Source organism: Lissotriton vulgaris, chromosome 7 (genome assembly GCF_964263255.1).
Source record: "Lissotriton vulgaris chromosome 7, aLisVul1.2, whole genome shotgun sequence".
NCBI classification, from domain to species: Eukaryota; Metazoa; Chordata; class Amphibia; order Caudata; family Salamandridae; genus Lissotriton; species Lissotriton vulgaris.
Window position 1 is genome coordinate 955408184 of NC_141695.1, and position 19781 is coordinate 955427964.

Here is a 19781-nt window from a genome sequence, read left to right on the forward strand (position 1 = left end):
AGAAGAACCAAAGGTTACAAACGAATAACAGTGAAGGAGTGTGTAAGGGCACAACAAAATTAAAGGATAGAAACAATTATAATGGAATCTGTTGGATAAGATACATGTAACAAATATAAGTGATATAGGTAAGTTGTTTCATAGATAACACAGAAATTCCATCCGATCATTTAAACCCCATGGTTTGGAGGATTTCAAAAATGTTATCCAATGGTTTTCTCTTTGCAAGAGAAAGTTGCTATTGTTCCTGTCCTCGCGATTGGCAACTACTTCAACAGCAGCAAACCGTAGTTGACTGATATTGTGTCTGAGTTCTTTGAAATGAGCTGCTACAGATGATTTAAGATTTCCAGTCAAGATGTTACTTTACTTTTGTGCTCATTGATTCTAGTTTTCAGTTTTCGTGAGGTTTTCCCCGTGTAGATCAATCCACAGGGACATTTGATTATGTACACCACATTCTCAGTATCACATGTGGCATTGAGTTTGAGGTTGATGTCGGTGCCTTTCATCTGATGTTTCATGACTGACCCTTTGATGAGATTGTTGCAGTTTTTGCAATTAAAGCAAGGTTGGTTGCCTTTGTAAGAGGTTGAAGTTACTTGTTTAGGTTTAGTGAAAATTTCTTTTAGGTTGTGACCTCTTTGGTATGCAAATAACAGTGGACCTTGAAAAATATGTCTAAAATCAGGTTCAGTGTCTATTATTGGCCAATGTTTAAGAATGGATGCCTTGTATGCTCTGGAGTTAACCGAGTATTTAGATACGACCACAGGTCTTTTGGTGGCGTCCTTGTTTTTGAATGTCAATGTCTCTTTACGACTCAATTTATCACAACATTCTTTTGCATTTTTGAGGATGGTTTGCGGATAGCCTCTTTGTTCAAATCGTCTGTTCATGGAGGTAGCCTGTTTTTCGTATTTGGTGGTCTCAGATACAATCCGTTTAACTCGGAGCAGTTGAGAAAGTGGTAAATGATTTTTCAGAGCTGTTTGGTGGAAGGATTTGTAATGTAGTTTGTTGTTTTTGTCGGTGGATTTCCTGTGTAGGTCAGTTTCAAGATGATCTTTGGCTCGGGTGATTTTGACATCAAGAAAGGTGATGGATTCTTGGTTAAACTCATGGGTGAATTGGATATGATCATTGATGTTATTCAGTTGTAGAAGTGCATTATTCAAGGATTCACGATCTCCTTGCCACAAGACAAAGATGTCGTCAATGTACCTTAGGAAAATCCTGGCATGTGTCCTCCAGGGATGAGCGTTTTGTATGTTATTTTCTTCAAAAAACAAATCCTTCCACCAAACAGCTCTAAAAAATCATTTACCATTTTCTCAACTGCTCCGAGTTAAACGGATTTCAGGAGCGCTTCCATGGGCCTAGCGCCTAACCTACCCGCAAAGCCCATAAGGGCTGCAGATGACCTAGTCACCGCCAACCTTTTTGCCCTCACTTGGGGTCCCCAGGAACCCTTCTGATCAAAAATAACCCCCAAATAGGGAAAAGTGGAGACTCTAGAAACAATCTCACCCTTGCATTCAAATGTGTTGGATTTTCTCTTGCTACTTTGTCGACCCACGACCATAGTGTGTGATTTGTTGGTATAAATTTTTAAGTCTAACTGGTCCATAAATGTCCCAAAAGTGTTAAGTAAACGTTGAAGGCAGACGCCAGTGCGTGCTATCAGCACGGCATCGTCCGCGTACAGGAGCGCAGGTATCTTAACCGCTCCTGCACGCGGGACGTCTCCCTCAACCACCTCCAGGTAAGCACCCAGTCCATTGATGTAGATGGTAAAAAGCAGGGGGGCTAATATACAGCCCTGCCTAACCCCCCGCATGGACTTGAAGAGGGATGTGCACCTTCCTTCGTTGGTGACCCGTACCGCGGCAAAAAGCTCTTGGTGCAAAGACGCTATAAATTTGACCAGTGCTTCATCTATCCCCATCTTTAGCAGGGTCAGCCATAACTTAGACCTGTTGACCAGGTCGAAGGCCGAAGAGAGGGCCATAAATGCCAAAAACAAGGACCCCTCCTTGGCCACCGTGTATTTGGCGATCAACAGGTGTAAGTTATAGCACTGCTCAATCGTTCCTTTTTTCTGCCTGAACCCATACTGAACCTCTGCCAACCCTCCGCAGCTCTCTACATTATCCCTTAATTTAGACAAAAGGACTCTACCCAGGATCTTTACTGTAGAGTCCAGAAGGGATATGGGCCTATAACACCCAGGGTCGTCCCGCTGGCCCTTCTTGAAAATGGGGACGATGTTAGAGATGGCCCAAGAGGAGGGTGTGGGGTTACCATTAATGGCAGAGAATACATTAGCCAGAACCCACGCCCATAGCCTGGGGGAATGTAAGAAGAAATCAGCCGGTATTCACCTGTTACAACGCATTTTTTACAACGCACTACCACTACAACGCAGGCATTACAACGCATACCATTACAACGCATAGCGCTGGGGGGCGCTCTAGGATAAGAGGTAAGTTTAATTTACTATCCAACACCTTCCCTAGGGTCCACGGGGACTGGAGTTAGAATAGTAAATTATACTTACCACTATCCAGCACCCCAAAGCGCTATGCGTTGTAGTGGTATGCGTTGTGAATACCGCGTTGTAATGGTATGCGGAGTAAAAGTATGCGTTGTAACGTCATACATCCAATCAGCCGGCACCCCATCAGGTCCCGGGGCCTTGTGTTTGGTTGTAGCACGGATAGCTTTCTCCACCTCTGAGCTATGAAAAAACATTTGGGTAGCGTCCAGGGTCGCCAAAGGTACTACGGGGCCTGCATCATCATTGTCCCCATACATATTTTTGAAATGATCCAGCCATTTATTGTCTGGGATGACGCAGTCCATGGCCTCATTTTTTTGGTCAGAGAAGAAAGGTTGTTTAACGATTTCCCAGAATTTCCGGCTATCCTTCAGGACGGCCATGGAAAGGAGGCTCTCCCAGGATTCCCGTTTAATGTTTTCCTGTCTGGTTTTTATAGCTAATTTGTAATCTTTCCTCAGCCTGACTATTTCATCCCTAATCCTGGGTGTTTTCTTCAGGGCAGACATCAGAGACCTGTGTGCATTTGAGCAGGCAGCATCAAACCAACGATGCTTGATTGGTACTCCCTTCTTAGGTTTAACTAAAAGATCCTGTGACACCTGCCCACATATTGACTCGAAAGCCCCAATGATTTCACAGTCCTGGGCATGTATATCTAAACACACTGCCACCTGTGCCTCAATTTTCGATAGAACTTCCACATAGAAGTTCTTCGGGATCACCTTGGCCCATTTGAGTTTTCTGCTCTGATCAGATGTGCGCAAAGTGCACTTCGGCCTGGCTGGTTCAGGGATTGGCCCCATAAAGTCTCCCCAGGCTACCTCCAGTAAAACAGGGTTGTGGTCGCTATAATGAGACAAAACTACCCTGTTTAGGATACCCGGTGTAACAAACATATAATCAATTATGGTTCCGGGGTTAGTGCCTGTAAAGGTAGCTGTTCTTGGGCCGCCCTCCGGTTCATATAAATTAAAATTTGCAAGAAAGTCTTCCAGTTCTTCTCCTCGTGTGGTGTGTTCAAAGTGTGGACCTTCGGCTCCTTCGCCCCCTTCCCTGTGACTTATCCCACACATTAACTTACAGGGGTGAATGTTAAAATCACCCATCAATATATACTCTGCATCGAAATAAGTGTTCTGACTGACTAATGTTAAAACAGCATCTAAACTGGCGACATTGTTGTCGCTATTGTCCCTATTACAAGAATTATAAAAATTAATATATAGACTCCTCCTAGAGCGGCTTATTTCCCTTTCCACAATCAGGATATTAGGCGAAACAGTGTTAATCAGTCTAAGAGAACCCTTCAGATCTAGGGAAAATAAGGTTAACAGAGCCCCCTTAGCTCTTCCCGCACATCTAGGGATGGCTGCTTTGGCAAAGCTGGTAAACCCATCCAACCAGAAACTAGCAGATGGTTCCCAGGTTTCCTGGAGGGCGATAATATTATGCCCTGAAACTAAACTTATCCATCCCTTATCATCACGTTTAGAGTTGAGTCCTGCCACATTCCAACTTAGTATCTTACATGCATCGCTTGTTCTACTTCCAATTTCTTCTGTCTCATAAGTAGGGTCACCCGATAGTCAGTCTATGTCCTCCAACCCTGACAGGGGAGCAAAGCGGTTGGCAATAGCCAAAGCGGGGCCCTCAAGAACATTCTGGTGAAGACAGGGTTGATTACTCAAAGGAATATTTAGGAGCCTCGGGGGACACTGGGGTACATGTAGTTTCAGCATACCCTCACTCAGAGATGCGCGCCCTCCCCCCCTGGTAACCCCGGGGCCTCTAGCATGCAGCATGCACCCTGGCGTTGGGTAAAAAAAGCCCAAGGGGACTGGTCTTAATTTGTCCGTTAGTGATATATCAGAGCCATCCCAAAAGAGCCTATCCGCTAGGTCAGCCCTGCTAAAGTTTACGACCACACAGTCACCTTGGATGGATTTCCGTTGTTTGCCTATCCAACCCACCCTCCTTGAACATATGATTTCATCAGAGATGTTCATGCCACAACATTTGTCTGTGCACCATTTTTTAGATTTAACCATAAGGTCCCTGGAGGATTCTACCTCCCCTTCCCTTAAGGGGTGGACCCCAACAAATACAGCAACCAAAGGGGACGCTTCAGGTGGTAGGTTAAGGTTGTATTTGCTGTAACAGGACCTCACAGGGTTGGGGATACATGGTGGAAGTTGTGTATGTGGCTGCCCCTCTAACGACAAGGGCGACACCTCCAAAGCTGGGGGTAGTGTGTGAATGACCAATCAGGGGATGTGAGCCCGGGCAAGGTGCCTGTACCTGCACCGGCTCCACCGTACCCACCTCCATCCTCTGAACCTCACCCTCGTGGGACTTTGAGTTAACATGGGGGGCCTTGTTAGGTATGGTATTAGCTATAAGTCTGTCAATTAATGTACATTTCTTAAGCAGACCTTCTAAACAAGTGTTCAAAGTGTCCACAATATCCTTTGCTATCCCAACCAGTAGAGGTTCAATTCTGGAAGCAAATAGCTCCTCCAGTTTGTTACCCAATAAGTCATTTGTTATATTTAGTAAGCATGGACTTGCTGCGTTGTTATCCCGTGCACCCTTAAATATGGGTGTTGTGTCTGCTGACTCAGTTCAGGCAAGCTTACTGAAGGGGATTGGTTGGAAACCACAGCTGTGGGGCATGTAGGTGGGAGGGTGGCAATAGTCACAATGGGATAGAGTGACACTGGGGGGGTACATGTCACAGGTGGATTGCACGCCGCTGGGGGGGGAAGGTGCAACAATAGTTGATGGGGAGGTGCCTGTAAGCCCCAGCTCAAGTTCAGCATTGGCAATTTCCTTAGATAGTTCTCCCACCACTGATGTTAGGTAGGTCATGATTGATTTGGAATGTCTTGGGACCTTGGCCTTGTTCCCGCCCTCCTCCATATTTGTAGCCTTCTTTCGCTTACCCTTTGTTGCTTGCAGATGTCAGTGGAGTGGCCCAGCCCGGCCTCCTTCGGTCCCGGACGGCCACAGACGGCCTTGCCCTTGCCCGGGCTTCTCCCGGCACGCGCCCACGCGCGTCCCGCGGGACGGTGTACTGGCGCTGCCTTTATGCACCTCCTGGCGCTGGTGAGGGCGTCACTGTAGTGGGAGGGGCCCCGGCGGAGCCAAGCCCGGCCGAGAACCTGGCGGAGCAAAGCCTGGCCCTTTGTTGTGCTGCGGCGCTACTGGAACTGAGCCCGTCCGTGAAGCTGCAGGTGCGTCTGTGTCCCCCACAAGTGTTCACTGCTGGCGCTGCCTTTATGAGCCTCCTGGCACAGGTGAGGGTGTCACTGTAGTGGGAGGGGCCCGGCGGAGCCAAGCCCGGCCGGGAACCTGGCGGAGCAAAGCCCGGTCCTTTGTTGTTGGTGCTGCGGCGCTACGGGAACTGCGCCCGTCCGTGAAGCTGCAGGTGCGTCTGTGTCCCCCACAAGTGTTCGCTGCTGGCGCTGCCTTTATGCGCCTCCTGGCGCTGGTGAGGGCGTCACTGTAGTGGGAGGGGCGCCGGCGGTGCCAAGCCCGGCCGGGAACCTGGCATAGCAAAGCCCGGCCCTTTGTTGTTGGTGCTGCGACGCTACGGGAACTGAGCCCGTCCGTGAAGCTGCAGGTGCGTCTGTGCCCCCCACAAGTGTTCGCTGCTGGCGCTGCCTTTATGCACCTCCTGGCGCTGGTGAGGGCGTCACTGTGGTGGGAGGGGCCATGGCGGAGCCTAGCCCGACCGGGAACCTGGCAGAGCAAAGCCCGGCCCTTTGTTGTTGGTGCTGCGGTGCTACGGGAACTGAGCCCGTCCGTGAAGCTGCAGGTGCGTCTGTGTCCCCCACAAGTTTTCGCTGCTGGCGCTGCCTTTATGCGCCTCCTGGCGGTGGTGAGGGCGTCACTGTAGTGGGAGGGGCCCCGGCGGAGCCAAGCCCAGCCGGGAACCTGGCAGAGCAAAGCCCGGCCCTTTGTTGTTGGTGCTGCGGCACTACAGGAACTGAGCCCGTCCGTGAAGCTGCAGGTGCGTCTGTGTCCCCAGTCAACTACGGTTTGCTGCTGTTGAAGTAGTTGCCAAGCGCGAGGACAGGGACAATAACAACTTTCTCTTGCAAAGAGAAAACCATTGGATACAATTTTTGAAATCCTCCAAACCATGGGGTTTAAATGATCGGATGGAATTTCTGTGTTATCTATGAAACAACTTACCTATATCACTTATATTTGTTACATGTATCTTATCCAACAGATTCCTTCTATTCTTTAATTTTGTTGTGCCCTTACACACTCTTTGACTGTTATTCGTTTGTAACCTTTGGTTCTTCTCGACACACCATTACAAGATTGCCGCTACTAACTTTGTCCTCTTTCTATGTTGACATTCTGTCTCCGTGCTTTGAATTTATTCTATTTCTTCAACACTATCAAACACATTGGTGCAACGATGGCTGAACGGCGTTGACATGCTGTTTATCTTGGTCTTAAAAGTAAGTTCTGTTCGTTATCTGTCAGCACTTTCATTTAACTAATCACACGGTCCACTACGTCCGTACTTTTTTCTTGAACTCCGTCTTACTACTTTGTGCACCACATTGTACTTAGGTATATTTGTCAGTTTGTTTCACTACTGGTATAGAAACTTTCTCCCAACGGCTGCGACATTTGTTTCAACTCACTCTCACCTCTTTCATTATCATTCCGTCTCTCACTTGATAACACTTGTTTTGGAACACCCCGGGCTAATATGGTATACTTAAGGTACACTCTGCTTGGTGGTTGATGATAACTGTTTTCTAATTACCTTCACACCATTTTGTAGCATTTTTTATTCTGCTTTATACGGCCCACTTTGGGTCTTTATGTATTTTTCATTCCATTCGACACGTTATATTGGCTGAATTTGTTATTACTATACAGTGTGTTAGATATTTGACTTTAATGTGTTTGTGCAACCTGACACCTGCAATGATCCTACATATATTTTTTGTTTACATTATTTTCAGACTACCCCTGATGAAGGACTATAAATTAGTCCGAAATGCATTGGGCGAATCCTCAATGATTCCTGTGTACATTTGGGAAGTTTAAGGATGTCAAACTAGCAATTTGCTAAATATTTGAACTATTTCCTGTGGATATAACATGGAATAAATGATGATGGAAACTACCATTTCTTGAAGTTTGATTACAATTCTTCAGAACGTTTTTACGTCTAATTGGTTGTGCCCAGAGAGACGGCACTTATCTCAAGTGTCGCAGACTGTTTCTTGTAGTACATCTGGGACCATTTATAAACTGTGCTATTGGATGGTTTATGTTTTACTCTCCAATTTAGATGTTTGAATACTTTTACTGATAAGTGTTCCGGCAGACACTTGCTAAAATTAATGTCGTATATGGGTATAGTAGCGCTACTGGGAATGGTGGGGGTTTCTGTTTGATTTTGTACGGTTAAGCCAGGGTGCAGTGGGTGTGGGGGAGGTGGTTATGTTACTGATTGAAACACAGAATATAGTAACGTGCAGATGTCGAGTTACTAAAGGTTATATAGTACCACTGGGAGTACTTATGAAGCGCCACATGGTATGGGATATGCTTTACCTGCAAATTTGCATGTTTTAATGCGTTTTGTTGATTAGCTTTTCGGGAGATATCGTTGAAATGAACCCTCTGTATGGCTTTAGTGGTGCTTCGACATTTGCTGGGGCTCTTACTTTTATTGCGTAAAGTTAAGCAAGGATGGGTATTGAGGTGGTCTAGTGGTACTGTGACTATTTATTAACCGTCTTATGGTATGGTGTATGATTGAGTTTCAAAATTGCAGGTTTTAATAGCTTTTGATGATGAGCGTTCCGTCAGACACCTGTTGACATTAAGTCTATGTATGGCTATAGTGGCGCTAACGGGAGTGCTAGGGCTCGTTGTTTGAGTTTGTAAGGTTAAGCTTGGGTATGGGTGGGGGTGGGGGAGGAGCGTATGTTGCTGATTATAAGATGGACATTTGTAACGTGGGTATGTGTAGTTAGTAAGGGTAATGTAGTTTCACTGGGCCCATTTATTAACCATGCTATGGTATGGTTTATGTTTTACCCTCCAATTTGCATGTTTGAATACTTTTTGTTAATATGTGTTCTGGCACACACATGTTAAATGTAAGCCTGTGTATGAGTATAGTGGCGCTAGTAGGAATGGTGGGGGTTTCTGTTTGATTTTGAATGGTTAGGGAAGGGTGGGGTGGGTGTGGGGGAGGTGGTTATGTTGCTGATTGAAAACACAGAATTTAGTAATGTGCAGATGTGGAGCTACTGAAGGTGATGTAGTACCACCGGGAGCACTTATAAAGTGCCCTAAGGCATGGTATATGTTTTGGAAATCACAAGAACTCAGGTATAGACCAGAGAAGGGAACAAGAGGCAAATAGGGCTCTAGAAGTAGGTCAGTCTCCAATTAAATCATACATCACAAAAATAGACCCCTTCTAGAAAAATAACCAAGTAAATGTGGATTGCCCAGCAATACTAGAGCATCTCACAAAAAGTGATGGGCTGGCATCACACACCACCAGGTGTCATGCGTCATCATCTGCCAGTCCTCGCCCTCCAGAAACCCCGTTTGGTGGAGGACGGGCATACACCTGACGACAGGGATGCACTTTCTAAAGTGAGTGGGGGCCCTAAAGGAATAGTGAGTTAAAAAGCCATCAAGAATTCCCCGTGTAACTTTATTTAGTAAGGGAACCATGTGGGGTTAAAACCAAGGGTGCGGTGAACAAGAAAACAATCATTCAATCACCGCTATGTGAATTTTCAAGAGGTCAACATGTTTCAGCCATAGTGTCCCAAAGGTACATGGCTTTCGTCAGGACCAACTAAGGGGCTCCAGTCTTACCCTACTGTATAGGTAATGCCACTCTGTGGATATGACCTATAATCATTCTCCATTATAGAGGTCCAGTGACCTGTAGAAATACAAAAAAGAGAAAAATAGTGCAGGCAATCCTATATATGTGCACAAGATATACTTGGTAGAATATCTGAGGGACTCCTACTGGAGTTGTACTATTAAATTCATAATTGCTTCCGTTTACAGAAAATTATACTGAAAACCAAGCTGTAAGGGCAATCAAGAGTCCGAAGATGAATATTTTTGACTTGGAAGGATTTGCTACCAGCCTGTTTTTGTTGTTATATGCTGCCAGGGCCGTCAGTGCCTTTTGTAGCCCAATTTTAGTGTGATCCAGGAGTACCAATTCACCAGCATATTGCATGAACTGGATTTTGGTCCCTCCAATCTTTGGGGTTGCTAAGGCTGCCCCAGTCAAGGCCCTCTCCATGTCTGCTGTATATAGGTTGAACAGCAGTGGGGCTAAAACGCACCCTTGTTTTAGGCCTCGATCTGTGTCAATCTTCGCAGATGCGAAGTCTCTGGAGAGTTTGATTCTCACCCACGTTTTTTGGTACAAAGACTGGATCGCTCCTAGCAGGGATGGGTTGATGTTCCATTGTGCCAGCTTTCTCCACAGAATGGCGCGATCTACCCCATCAAACGCTGCTGAGTAGTCAATGAAGCAGGCAGATAGGAGGGGACTTTTGCGCGACCGCGCTTGGTGGACCAAGAAAGAAAGTGTGGTGATGTTATCTACCGTGGCAGACCCATATCTGAATACCATTTGGCAGAATGGGAGAAGGCCTTCTTTGCTCGTCCAATCTGCGAGGTCCCTCAGGATGGCACTAGCGCAGGCTTTGCCCTCAATGTCCAGGAGGGCAATCATGCGGTAGTTTGATGGATCTGTTTTGGGGCCTTTCTTGTGGATTGGGTGTAAGAGCGAGCCTTTCCATGAATCTGGCACATCCCCCAAGAGCCAGCATTCAGCGTACAGGTGGGTCAGGTTTTCGGACCAAAATTCAATGTTCGCTTTAAATAGGTGACCAGGTAGGCCGTTAGGACCCGGTGTGCCGTTTTGCCTGATGTTTTTTAGGATTTTAGACACTAACAATTTTCCGGGCGGGGCCTTCTTTTCGTTGACGGAGTCTGGGTCATTGCTTGCTATGGGTGCATCATTTAGCTAGTTAACGGATCCGTCTTCGTTGTAAAGTGCTTTTAAATGGGCAACCCAGATGGAGGCTTCGAGGGAGTTTTCTCTGTGGTTTATACCTCGTCCGAGATTGCTTAGGTAACTCCAGAACTCTTGCGATTTTCCGGGGCTCAGCAGGTCGAAGATTTTCAGCCATTGTGCTTCACAGTGATCTCGTTTTGCAGCCCACACCTTCTTGGAATGGCTTTTTGCGGCTTCTTGTAATTGTTTTTTATTTAGACTTGTGCCGGTTTTACGGAAGGCTTTTTGTTTCATGTTCAGTTGTTTGGCACTTTTTTTGATTGCTTCATTATATCCATATGCGGTTGGACGGGGCCAATGGGTTGTTCTATCTGTGTCCCCACGAAGTATCTCCGCCAGGGTCCCGGTTATACCGTTCCATGTTGCTATTGCGCCCTTCTTCTGTTCATTCGGTGGCCAGCCTATCCACGAGTTTGCCCAGTTGTTAAATTTAGTAGTTGCAGCCTTCCCCCATTTAATCCTTCTGGGTAGCTTTGTCAGTTCTTCGCCGTCAGCTGCTCCAATACATTCTAGCCTGTGGCGTGTTTTCACTGGTAAATTCAGCGTCATTGTTAAGGCGGCATGATCACTGTCGCTACGCGGATGAACTGAGTAGTCTGACATTCGGGGTTGCAATTTATCACTTAAGTTGATATAGTCGATCGTCGTTTGGTTGTTGTACGTAGGACCAACAAAGGCCTATGTTGTGAATGTTGAGGGCACCGAGGATAATACATTCTAGTGACGGAAATTGGAGCAATAAGGACTCTAGGTGGTTTGTTAGCGTGGGCGAGTTGGCTGTAGGCCCATGTGGATTATAATAAATATTGATTAGTAAAATTGAGAAATTTCCGTTAATCGAGTGGCGGCCTTTCAGGATGCCCGCCTGAAGGGTGTCTGGAAGATTGTTTATTGCCGTGAATTCCAGTTTCAACAAATGCTTTATGTAGACGTATGTCCCGCCTGATGGTCTTCCAAAAATGTTTATTTTTTTTGGCTGGTTTGCCATATACTGCATATCCTCTTAGTGAGAGAGGGTTGATCAGCCAGGATTCTTGTATACAGATTATGTCCGCCTCCTCCATGAATTTCACCGCAGCTTGGTTTTGTAACAGCTTTTCGAGCCCTGCAATGTTCCAGGTCATGATTTTTCAAGCTCTTGGAAGTCCGGATTTTATTTGAGAATTTCGCTTGCTCGTTGGTCGTGCATTGATAGAGGTGGCCTGTGTCTTCAGGGCAGTGCCTGTTAGGCAGCCAAGACCAGTCTTTGCTCACACGCCCCCTTGTTATGCATAAACGTTTGCCTTGATTCGGATTGGTTGGTATCTTGATTGGGGTTCCGTTGATTAAGCCTTTGTTTGTGCTGCCTTTGGCCCCCTGAAGGATGGACGCCGCATTTTGGCACGTGGATAGAGGGGGCATTCAAGCCTGGGTGCCCCCCAGCAGGCTGTTCTAGGCTTTCCGGCTTGAAATGCGGGAAATGAGTTTTTGAAATTAGGGGGTATTTTTGTACGGGCTTAGGCTTTATTTTTATAACCCAGCTTTCTAGTAACGTTTGTTGACTTTTCAGTGCCTCGGCCATGTTTGAGCTGGTGAAGGTTAGCTCCGTAGTTTCCTTTTTCTCCTCCGGGTCTGGCGGCAGAAAAGAGATAGTCTCAATGTCTGTGGTTTTTGTCCTTTCCAGCCCTGGGATCTTTGCACAAAGTGATAGGAGGTTGCTGCGATTGAGGATGTCCCACTTTCCATGTGAAAAGTAGTCGGGATACAGCATTATTTTCCGGTCCTGGGAATGTGTATGATTTAGTTGGCTGGCAGAGTCCGCGTCCTTCCACTTTTTTGCCTAAGTACAGTTAGTAGTGGCTGTACTGCGCCAGGTGGATGGGCGTTTGCCTGTTTTGTTAGCCCTGTTGTCTACTGGAGAGCCACCATAAGCGGTGAGCTGGGCGGGCTGTTGTTAGATGGCATGTTCTTCAGGTTTGATGGCGTCCGGTGGCACTTGGATCGCTCTGCACGTTGTGGTCTTTATTTGAACGGCGGACTGGGAACTTGTTGAGCACAGATCATAGTCGCTTAGGGGGGCTTGGTTCACTTCCCCATTGCCTTGTACTTGCGGGTTATTTGCTTGGTTTTGTGTTGAAGATGCAGGAGCTGGCTGAGGGGCTGCAAGGGAAAACAGCATCCTCGGGTCTATTGCTGCATTGATTGTGTATGAGGCTTCCGGGGTTGACTCATTTATTTCTACCATTTTAGTAGTTACTGTCGGTTGGGTCGTTTGCTGACTCTCGGTGTGACCAGGCGTCTGGTTATCAGGCCATAGCCATTGCCCGATAGATCTGTAAGCATATGATTTGTTTTTGTTCTCCTTGTTGAGTTTTTTTGGTCTTTTCTGGTTTTTCCTGGATAGATTTTGAAGTTCTTGGCTGGTCGGTTTGGTAGTGTGTTGAGGGTCTTGGTTTTTAGCCTGGTACAGGATGGCATTCGTTCTGCTAACATTAATCGTTGCTGGAAACGCCGCACAGGCGGTCTTTTCTCCTTTGTGAGTTTCTGTGCTGCAACTTTGGAAATTTGTTGAGCCTTGTGTTTTCGGAGATACCTGGGCGGGGTCCTGTGCGGATAAGTTCTGGTTCTTACTTGCATCTTTCTAAAGATCCTCTACCAATGTGGTCATGATGTTTGGGAGTTTTTCTAGGCTGTGCAGAATTGGACTGCGGCTGCATGACTCTTGCTTAAAATGTGTGCTGTCCTGTGCTCTACGGATCAGAGAATTCAGGTGATCCAGTTTGGAGTCCATCCCAGAAATTAGATTTACGACAATTTGTAATATGTTAATTTGGGCGTCAAGCTTCTCTGCATGCATTATTGCTGCGCCTGTCATTGAAATGAGTGCCTCGTTAATCAGTGATAGATGATCTGTAATCGCTGGGGGTTTCTCCCCCCTGTCCGCGCAGCTACTCACTGACGTTGATGACTGGGCCATTTTATCTTGTTCCGGGGTGCTCCATCTCGACAGGTTCAATGACTGGTTTTAAAGGGCGGCCGGTGATTTTGGGGTTCCTCCTTCGTTGGCTACATAAGTGCTATTAGGCACATCGGGCATATACACTCCGTTTGCCAGGGCTCTTCCTTCGTTGTCAGAATGTGTGCTGTTAGGTACGTCAAGTGTGGATGCTCCGTTTGGAGTCGGACTCAGTTGAGAGTCCTCCAATTGTTGGTAGGTCGGGGCTGTAGTTCTAATGTGAGCGGACCTGGGTGCAACCCTGTCTTATGTCTCAAGTTTGGGGGGTTTTCCACCCGGGAGCGTGGTTATTATTGGTGAAAGAGGTATGCCTAGTGCCCGGGTGGCTGTGGGGCTTGGGATCTGCCGGTCCTCCATTGCCTTGTTGGACGGTGAGCTGTTTGAAGTCCTGTGGGGTTCGGCTGGGGTGGTTACTTTAGGGCACAGAAAGCTTCTTATATCTCTGTTTCCTGCTGTCCTGTTAGCGGTGTCTTTTGCGCCAGGCCGAGGCATGTGGGGGGTTGACTTGAGCAGACTATGGGTCTTCCCCGGTGGAGCTACTGGGGTCGGGGCTGGGATCGATGTTGGTGCTGGAAGCGCAATGGGTGGTCCCGGGAACGTCGGCATTTCTCCGGTAGCTCCGGCTGATCCTGAAAGTTCCCCGTCCCAATGCCCTAGCCCTGAATGCGAGCCCCCTACTCCTGGGGGGGTAGAATAGCTTCGCCTTCTGTCTCCTAGCTGATCTGTGGGGGCGGGGCTTTTCCTGTGGTTGTATTAGGGTCAAATTTCTGGTCTTCATTATTTGCCCAGTTTAGTTGTCTTACCCGGTTCAACCAGGAAGCGTGCCCACTGCAGTGGTGGGGCGGCCGAGATCTGCGTGTTCTCCGGCGGGGGGGGGGTGATCTGCAGCCTTGGTGTAGCTGGTGAGGTTGTCCCTGCCCTCGCCGCACGCTGCTACTATTTCCTGCTGCTGCTGTTCTCTCTGTGGGGAGTGAGATGTGAGTTCCAGTGTCTTACCAGGTTCAACCAGGAAGAGTGCCCACTGCCGTGGTGGGGCGGCTGAGATCTGCGTGTTCTCCGGCGGGGGGAGTGATCTGCAGTCTTGGTGTAGCTGGTGAGGTTGTCCCTGCCCTCGCCGCACGCTGCTACTGTTCCTGCTGCTGCTGTTCTCACTGTGGGGGGGGGGAGAGATGTGAGTTCCAGTGATTACAGTCAGCAGCTCCCTGATATCGGCATCGATTTTGCCATCCGCCTTTGCCTTTTCCTTTGGTTGGATCTGCCACCCAGGCGCGCGAGGGGCGGATGAGAGGCAAAATGCTCCCGGCCGCTCCTGGCCACGCCTTGCGCCGATGAGGGGTGGAGGCCTCGTGAGGTCGCTTTTAGCCCTATTTTGTTCTCTATTCTTTAGTGTTTGTGTACCCGCTGCGGCTCCCTCCACTGCCTCTGCGGCTCTTTCTTCGTATCAGCTGGGTGCAGTGTAGTTCAGCGTTGTTCAGGCGGTCCCCTGCCGCGTCCAGGGCTGCTTTCCCAACTACCAGAACCGTCTGCCCCCAAGCCGCAGGTCGCCTCTGCCTCCAGGTGAGCCCGTGCTCCACTGAGGGAGACCAAGGGGCCAGGCAGAGCCCGTGGGGGTGGAGCGGGGGGGCGGGTTGGTACTCCTGATGTCTTGTCCTCTGCCTGCCACCTGCCGCACTGCAGCGCCGGGGGCTCCGAGGGTCCTGCCCGGGCCGGATTCGGGTACAGACAGGTTCCAGTCCAGGTGGAGAGCTCAGGCAGGCAGGCGGGGCGAGCTTGCGGCTTCGGCTGGCTATGTGCTGCGTTAATGGCTGGGCTTTTTCTGGGCTGGGGGAGGCCGGCCGATGCTCCTGCTGCGGCTTCGACTGGCTATGTGCCACGTTGATGGCTGGGCTTCTGCTGGGCTGGGGGGGTGGGTTGATGCTCCCTGATGCTCACGCCAGCTGTCCTCTACCTGTCCTCTGCCTGACGCCTGCTGCGCTACCACACTGGTAGCTCCCTGGAACCAGTCCCCAGCCCGGGCTGGTTCGGCGCGGGCGTGGGTCGGGTGCAGGCAAGTTCCAGCCCAGGAGAGGAGCCCAGGAGAGGAGCTCAGGTAGATGGGGGGACCCTGGGGCTTCATGCGGCGTGCAGTGTTGACGGCTGGGCTTCTGCTGGGCTTCTGCTGGGCTGGACTGGGCTACAGTGGCTGCTACGGCGGTGTCTTCGCTGCGTCTTCGCTGGCTTCAGAAGGCTTGTGCAGAGTTGATGGCAGTGATTTTCAACGATTTCAGCGGCTTAGCGGCTACCAGCTACCGGCTACCGGGAGCTACCAGGAGCCCGCTCTGCTGCTGCTGACTCGTAGTATGACCCTGGCGTTTCTGGCGTGCTAGCGTTCTTGCTCTCTGGCGAGAGGGGGTGTGAGAACTTAGTGAGGCAGGCAAAGTGTGTGTTTTCGTAGCACTAAAACAAGACTATGTGTAAGGTGAGAGCAGGTTTGTGCTGGAGTTACCTGCTTGTGGTCATTTACAGAAGCTCAACCAGAGGGAAATTTCGGAGAGCCTAATTCTTTCAGCAATAGGCAGAGTGGGGATGTAGGGGCTGTAAAAAGGGGTGAAAAAGAACTGAGTCTCCTTTACAAAAAAATTATGTTTTGAAGACAGGTGAAGTACTCTGGTACATCACTCTGTGTGCGCCTGGGAAGCCTTTTCAGAGAGTCCGGGGCAATGGGCATTGCGCTCCTGGTAGTGTGTCTAATAATCACCCCACGATGATGTTGCTCCTGCGTTGCAAAAATAGAAGGGAAATCCTGAGAGAAAATGGCTCTCTTTAAAGGATTTCCCTTCTCCTACAATGTGAGTCACTTGGCATGATGTCTGCACTCTAAGTAGTAAGCAATGTGCATGCTCTCACAGTGTCACTGCAGTGCAATAAAGAAAAAAACGAATTACATTTGTGGGGCCGGAAAATAGAGCCCTATAAAGACCCATTTCAGGGCCCCCAAAAATAAAATTCTGGTGGTCACATCCCCACAGACACCCCTTCCACATACAGCCCTGGGTGCAGTGTTATGTTTGCGAAGTTGTAGATAAAATTGTTTGGCTAATAATGGAAATGTTTGTGTCCGCTGTTTGGTTGATAATATCATACTAAGTACATAGATTAAAAATTTTAAAAATACGGTTTATAAAGTTGTTTGCGGTGGGTTGCAGAGAAAGTTCTGTGGGGTGGTGGGGTGTGGCGGAGAGAGGAAAAGTATGAAGTAGTGTTGTTACATATAAATTGTAAAGGAGTATGTAAATATTTAAATACATACTTGCTGTATGTTCTGTAGCACTACTTGTCATCCTAGTTAATGAAAACATGCTGCAAATATAAAAGAAAAATCTTGCAGTTCAAAGAGAAGCAGCGTATTGAAAGTATAGTGGATACTGCTTTCAATTTAAAACAGAAATTATTCATTTTGATTTGAAAGAGAATGAAACTATTGGATAAAATAGTCAAAGTATTGAAAGACAAAAGTAGAAAAAAGAGACTTGTGATCAGAACCAACTTTTGTAAAATCTTTAGTGGACATTGGAGACATACTTCTACTACTGAGCCTTTTTTTAATGAGGAAAGTTACTTCCAGGAAAATAGTTTATCATTTGCAGATGATACTGGAGGTCGTTGCTACGAAGTTCAGGATAGTTGTCCTTTTCCAAAGGAGGAAATGGTTAGTAAAAGTGCAGAAGAGTTATTAGCTGAAGAAGTGCAAGGGAAACGTCCACAAGCTCCTGTGTATAAGTGGAGGTATAGTAGTATTTGTAGTATTCCACAGGAATCTATTGACATAATGCGAAATTTGCTACAAGAATATACTCAGAAACGTATAAAACAGAAGATTAAGCTGTTACAAGGACTAAATCCATGTAATGTAAGAAAATATACTAAGAAGTATGGGCATTCTCTGGCTTGTCTTTCAAGAAAAGTTTGTAAAAGTGTTTTTCATCATTTGAGGATGTTAGCAGTACACCATTCAGAAATGCAGAAGTTTCTAAAGAAACTGTACTATGTAAAAAGTCCTGCATTAAGTTTAAGTGAACTGAATACAAGTCTTTTATATGGTTCTTTATCAGATGTTCAAAAAAAAGTGTGATGATATTGAAATGCAATATTTTCGTTCAGAAGAGCAGTTCATAGAAAATGAGAGTGTGACAATTACAGATGTTGGGGGAGATTCGAAAGTGATTAGCACTGCTCAGTTTGAAGAAGAAATTGGAAAGTTTAATGTAGTGTGCTGTGAAATACCAAACTATGGGGCCTATTAGGATGGCGGACGGACCTGCGTTCGTCCGCCACCCCCGAGGTACGAGGGACCGTCCGCAGGGGCAGCGGCGGTCCCTCCGGTGCTATTAGGATGTGACCGCCACCCTAGCTGTCACTTCCTGTATCTTTAACCTTGCGATGGGTGCTGCTTGAAGCAACACCCGCCGCAAGGTTAAAAATGAATGTATTGCATTTGCATGCACAAAGCGGCAGGCACTGCGCGGTGCCTGCCGCTTTGTGCATGTAAATGCTGCGGGGTACCATAGGTTCCCCCCATGTGCACCCCCACCCCCGACACCCTGCGGCCTGCAACGGGCCCCCAAACACCAAAGACCACATGCTTTTCCACGGCAGAAAAGCCGCAGTGGAAAAGCATGTTGCAATGCACATCGTGATTTGGCGGGCGGTGTCTTGCAGACACCGCCACCAAATAGCCCTCCACACCCCGCGGATCAGCGGCGAACGGACCTGCCGTCCACCGCTGGTCCCACCGCAATCCCACTGCCACCCTAATCTGGCGGTGGGTGTTTTCTGTGGCCGCGGCGGTGAATCCGCATCCTCCAGGCCGGCAGTGGCTTCCGCCGGCCCGGAGGATGCGGGCCCCTATGTTTGTGTTTGTTGTCGATGTACTCATTATAAAAGTCAAAGTAGGAATGTTTGTTTGTATTTGAAAAGTGAAAAGGATAACAATGGTAAGTGGGAAGAATTTGCAACTTACTTGTTTGTTGAAGGTCGATATGAGTTCGGTAGTGATCAACGTATATGTAAATATTGTTACAGCAAATTACAAGAGAACAAAATGCCTGCTAGAGCAGTACATAATAACTTGGAATTAGTAGCTATTGCGGAGGAGCTGGCCAAATTGAATACATATGAGTTGGTTCAAGTTTAATCTGTTCATTCTTTTCAAAGCCTAAAACAGGTAAACTGCCACCAACAGACTTGCAAAGAGGGCTTAAAGGAAGAGTGGTGTACTTACCTTTGGATTTTAAGAAAAACATTAAAACTATTGTTGGAGAGAAAGAGGAAAATGAGGCAGTAGTTATTTTAGTAAATGGTGTATCAACAAAGAGTCGGATAATATGGCAAGAATTTGTGGATGTTAATAAAGTTGAAAAGGCTACCTTATATCTTATAGAGAACAGTATTCATTACCAAAATGTAAATGTGGATGAACAGGTAATACGTTTAGAAGATGAATCAAAAGGACAACATTCAAAGAACGTCTGAACAACAACACCCACAACAGCAAGGAACTTTTCAGCATCGTTAAAGAGTTCTCCAATCCCAGCGCCTGCAACAATGACATTACACCCTCACAAGACCTCTGCGACTCACTCGCCTCGTTCTTCCACCGCAAGATCGCCGACATACACAACAGCATTGGCACACAGACCACACATCCGACCACCGTACCAGTGCCCCCCACAACCACCCTGTGCACCTTGACCTCGTTCAGCACCAAAGACACCACCCGCATGATGAACACCATCCACTCTGGCTCCCCAACCAACCCCTGCCCACACCACATATTCAACAAAGCCGACTCCATCATCGCGCCCAACTCCAGGACATAATCAACAACTCCTTTGCATCCGCCACCTTCCCGGAGAGCTGGAAACATGCCGAGCTCAGCTCCCTCCTGAAGAAACCTCAAGAACTTCCGCCCCATCTCGCTCCTCCCTTTTCCTGCCAAAGTCATTGAGAAGACCGTCAACAAACAACTCTCTGCCAGAGATCGAGGAGCACCAGACCCTTGTGCTCCTCGATCTCTCAGCCGCCTTTGATACGGTGGACCACACCATCTTACTTTCCCGTATCAAGGCGGCGGGGATCGG